General features: G+C 40.4%; 1 protein-coding gene across 1 annotated transcript in view; it reads left to right on the forward strand.

Moving 5' to 3' along the window:
* LOC128875687 (E3 ubiquitin-protein ligase AMFR-like) overlaps positions 1 to 5,545 on the forward strand; it is a 95,226-nt gene that overhangs the window by 24,876 nt on the left and 64,805 nt on the right. The gene's annotated exons all lie outside the window — the stretch shown is intronic.

Below are 5,545 nucleotides of genomic sequence, written 5' to 3' on the forward strand. Positions count from 1 at the left end.
TTCACTGCATTTTCCCATACTTTTAAGCAATTATATCTAGAGCTAGTGCGTATTCATATAAATTGACTAGAAATTATTTCATACTTTTCACTGCACCTCTTTCGAAGTCGGTTAAATTTTTTTTTCCAAAAAATTATTTTATTCAGAATCGGTACAAAAGTCTCCCGCACCAACTTAGAGCTATCAAAAGACTGCCTGTTGTCTCCGATGGGCCTTCTTTTATATTACAATTTTGAGGAGGCCGTAGCCCAGTGGAAGGGAGGTGTCCTAGAAAAGGGTGATGTTCCGGGAAAGGGCGGTGTTCTAGGAAAGGAAAGTTTTCGGGCGGAAAAGTGAGAGCTGGAGTCATGTTCCGGTCCCAGAGGAAGTCGTAAATTTTTCGGTCAGATCTCAATAATTTAGTCCCGGATTTTGGGACCGAGAATAACGAGACAGGGGTTGAGAAATTAGGGAGGTCCTTTCTGAGAATTTGGGAAAGCGAGAAAGTAATAATTTAAGGTTGCTCGACAGAAGGAAATCAGGGTCCTCTCATATCCCCGGGTGTTTAGGTTTCACGTCGCCACAGTTCGACTCTTAAAACAAAGTATCGGCGGCGATACGTAGAACGCCGATTCAATTTTTGACATCGAACAATAAGTTCATTTTTCGTGAAGCGTATTGATAATCCAACAGACTCTTTCGACTATACGAGTTCCTAACGACTGCATCATAAGGACAATGAGGGTTGATGGTGAGATTTGGAAATACATTGAACACAACAGCTGAATCTACACTCTTCAAGAACAAACAACCGCTGCGATTCTATGTGAAGGGGATACAGATCATTTGGAGGATACCATTCCGCATAAAAATGGCATATTTCAAATCCGAACTACCTGAATTTCAACTAACAAATCCAGCACTGTTGAAGCCGATTCGACTAGCTAACACAGATCTGTCTGACCTTAAGTACGCAGACAAAAAGCTGTCGGAAATCAAGGGAATATTGGTGGATACGGTGAAACAACTATTCACAATAACACACACAAAATGGTATATGGTAGTACTTTATGTCCTGGGAGGATTACTCCAACGATTCGTCTAAGAGGACGTTCGGGAGGATTGAATACGCCTATTGTTTTCCTTGCTCTATCTTGTATTGTATGCTTCCATGTAAGTTTATTGTCTATCCATAGTCCTAGGTATTTGACTTTGTTGGTCCATACTATTTGGTGGTTTCCTATTTTGATTTTTGCTGGATTTTTTGTTCTTTTTCTTGTGAAATATATTGTTTCTGTTTTGGTATCATTGATATCTAATTTCCAAGCTGTGAAGAAATCTGTTATATTTGTTAGATGTGTTTGTGTGTATTTCACCCAAAGCTTCCATGAGGTGGAGTAGATGGCTGTGTCAGCAGCGTAGAGGGCGATTTGTGTGTGTATGGATTTGGGTATGTCATTGATATAAATTGAGAATAGGATTGGGCCGAGGATGGATCCTTGTGGAACGCCTGCTGGCATAGGTCTAGGAGAAGATGTTCCGTCGTTTATTGTTATGTTACGTATGCACACCCGTTCTTTTCGAAGCACGCGTTCATTTATTTTATCTACCCCTTGGAATGTGGAGTCTGGTCTTACCGAAGTGCACCCTGCAGCTGTACCATACTTTTCTCAGAATCATCTTTTAACTCGCGTTGCGTGGGTAACCCTTATCTAAACTTTCCCTAAAGCCCCACAGATGTTCACCTCTGAGTAACGAAAATCTCAACCGCCAAATTTCCATATATGGGAATCACTGACGTATCCCCACCAATATCTAGGGGTATATAAACCCCTGATTTTCGTTACTCGGGGGATTAGTACGAAAGAGTTACTTGGGAAAGTCACGTCGATCGTCTTCAGAATTGCGCTTCAGTGAGATCGGGCTTCAGATCCCTTTCGATCAACATTAACCATATAGATCCGCGAGGACGGTACAAAATCTATTACGGCATAGAAGCATTCTCGACCCCCGCATCGCCAGTGCGTTAACACCGTGCAACAATTAGGTAATTAAATTCATACACTAACCGCGACAACACGACACTGTACAATTGTATTATTAGAATTATTCAGTTTTGAATATATAATCATTTGTTAACCTTGAAAGGTCTGTTGAATCATTATTAAACCTTCACCATTGGAATAAACAATCCTAACCAGTGTAACGACCCCACGACATAATAACTTTACCGTTCGAGTTATTATTTGTTTAGAATTAATAGTTGCGAGGCTTTATCCACGACGCGTATTATATTCCAACAATACGATTCAATCCTTACCTAACCTTCCCAACGGTTACTCTTTACCGGGAGATATCGATCCTACGGTTACCCTTTACCGGGAGATACCAATTCCCAGCAGCTATCTGACTTCGCGTCAGAGTCGTCTGCGATTTCTACTCCATCCTCAATCTTTGGATCTATTGAAATAAACAGAACTAATCGTATTCTCTTCGATTCTTGAATTCAACCCACTCGCAGGGCTCACACGCGCGTCGCTATCGCCCTGGCTCGTAACAGTTACTTGTAAAGTTCTGTTTGTAAGATAGTTTTTTACCATTTTTATAAGGTGGTTAGGTGTGCTTATCTTGTGTAGCTTAAGGATTAGTCCGTTGTTCCATACTGTGTCAAATGCTTTTTGTATGTCAAGTAAAGTCATTACTGTTGTTTTGTTATTCGTAGTATTTGTTGTATTGTTGAGTGTGCGGGTTGAAAGCCGCACTGTTCATTTACTATGATTTTGTTTGTTTTTAGATGTTTTGTGAGTTCGTGGGTGGTTTTTTGGGTTTTAGGAAAGCTATTATCTTTGCATTTTTCCATGTTATTGGGAAGTATGCTATCTTGAAAGTCTGTTTGTAAATGTAGTATAATTGTACAATTAGTTTATATGGTATATGTTTGAGTTGTACTGCGGTTATTTTGTCCGAGCTGGGTGATTTTCCATTTTTAAGTTTTTTGATTATATTTTTGATTAGGTTAGGAGTGATGAAGGATGTGTCTGGTGTGGTTTATGTGTTTTCTAGAGTGTTTGTGATGGAGTTTGCTTCTATTTCATGGATAGAGGGACGTGTGAGTGTAGATTTGTGTTGGTATATGGTGGGGAGTTTGTTTTGGTGAGTGGTGGTATGTGTGTGTTTTTTGTTTTGATAGCTTTGTAGATTTTCCACACAGCGTTTTGGTCGTTGTCCAGAGTGTTGAGTTTTTGTTGCCATTTTGCTGTTTTTAATTCTGCGATTTTGTGTTTGATTTGGCCTGTGAGTACGTTTCGTAAAAGTTTGTGCATGGGATTTCCCGTTTTTTGATGTTTACGTCTGTATCTGTTTCTTAATTGAATTAATTTAAGTAGTTCTTGGTCTGGAGTAAAGTTTCGAATGTATATTTCTTGTTTAGTTGTTGATTTGTTAAACGAATTTTGGGTATGCTTCTGTAATCTATTTATTTCTATGTCTATGTCGTTGGTGCTGGAGATTTGAGTGTTGATTCTGTACGCGGTGCATTTGGTTGTGAATTTTTCTCAGTTTGTTTGTGTTGTTGTGTGGTTTGTGAAGGTTGAGTTATGATTCCCAATGGTGAGGATAATTGGGAGATGGTTGGAGGAGAGATCGTTTATGGTTTTGCATTCGTGTTGTCTAGTTGTATTGGATAGGAAGATGTCTATGTTGGAAGGTTTAGATCTAGGGGCTTGGTGGGAGTAGGTGTCACTGTGGATGATATGGTAGTTGTTGTTGTTCATGTGTGTGTGTAATGTTTTTCCGTTTTTGTTTACGTTAGTGTTGTTCCAGTTTGGGTGTCTGGCATTAAAGTCTCCTCCTACGATGAAGTTGCCTGGGAAGGAGGTGAGGGCATCAAGGTTTGTAGCGGATATTTTGTTTTTCGCGGTGGAGTAGGCTGCGCCTATTGTAAGTTTCGGATTTGAGTTAATCTGGATAAATATTGTTTCTATGTCGCCTGTGTCTGGTTGAGGAAGGTTATCATAGGAGTGATTTTTGTGTATTAGGATGGTAACTCCACCACCGGTGGTGTTTGGTCTGTCTTTCCTAATTATTGTGTGGTTATTAATTCTGGGATTGTCTGTGGGTTTCAGCCATGTTTCTGTTAGGATTACAATGTCAATTTGATGTGTGTCGAGGAAATGTTGCAGTTCGAGGAGTTTGGGTAGAACGCTAGTGGCGTTCCACAAGAGTAATTTGGTTGGGTTTTTTTACGTTCCAATTAGTTTGAGACTATCTTTAGGGATTCTTGTCTTCGGTTAAAGAGCTAAAGCTCACCTTACCTGTATTTAATTGGAAAAGAAGGAATTCTGGGATTCTATAATGATTGTCACTAAGTTTAAGTATTAACAAATATAATTATGAAACAAAACTGAGTTTGGGATTACATACAAACAAGAATATAAATTATACAATTGAAGATGGTTTTAACAATACCAATCGTTGATCTTATGCTATCGGCGGCGTTGTCAGGTTGTCCCGGGCTCGGCTGTGGCGAGGATCTGGTCTGGTTGTACACTCGCGACACGGGACTCTAATAATTGGCGAATAATAAACGTCGGATTTTCGTAGGTAACTCCGTGGTGACTCTATCTTTAGTGCGTATGTTCTCACTTACGCGAACTCTTTACTCAGCTGGAGATACGATACACGATACCTAAATGAGACTAACGCGAGAGATTAACCCGCGACTACAGAGTATTGACTGCCAAAATAATAATACACAAAGAGCTGTCCGTGGCCGTGGTCGTGACCACGGGTTTATATAGCCCCAGATCCTTGCCTGGCGCAATTCGTAATTTCGGAATCTTAATTGCCATATTTCCCGAATCTGGAGCAAGTCCCAAATGCAATGGGCGATTCGTGCGCAAGAGCCTAATATCGCTGACGCTTGTTTGCTGACTTGCGGTTCATGCGACTCGGTTTAATAACACGATTTCCAAATTGTAGTTCGTGCGCATTCCTAAAAGTCTATTGATCTTAACTATTCGCAATACGAGGTCGATGAAAAGGGACACCGGTAGGCTGGATGTAACAGGTTTTTTTTTTATTTTGAAGATAGGAATAAGTGTGTTCGGATTTTCTCCATGCTTGATGCTAGGGTGGTTATTGCGCTGGTAAGTGATTGAAGCAGCATTGTGAGGTTTAGGATGTTGGTATTAATTGTTTCGAGGTTTAGGGTGTTGAGTGTGGAGTAATTTGGGGTATTGTGGTTTTGGATGCTTGGCGTTGGGGGATTTAGGAATTGGTGTAGGAGAGAAGGATGGCAAGGTTAAAATAATGAATAAGTTTATTAAAAAGAAATGCTCACACAGCTCGCAGAACGTCTTAACTCTCGCACTTCTTGTTAGCTTCTGCTTTCTTAAACGATGCTTCGCTACTTACCCCGCTTTTATTTCTCCGCTGGTTGTCGGCTTCTGATTCTTTTACAAAGATTTAAAGTAACCGCGTTCGCTCGGTTCTACGCACACATTTGCACCTCGCGGCACATCTCTCTCTCTCTCTCTCTCTCTCTCTCTCTCTCTCTCTCTCTCTC

The sequence above is a fragment of the Hylaeus volcanicus genome, chromosome 4 (assembly GCF_026283585.1).
Source record: "Hylaeus volcanicus isolate JK05 chromosome 4, UHH_iyHylVolc1.0_haploid, whole genome shotgun sequence".
NCBI classification, from domain to species: domain Eukaryota; kingdom Metazoa; phylum Arthropoda; class Insecta; order Hymenoptera; family Colletidae; genus Hylaeus; species Hylaeus volcanicus.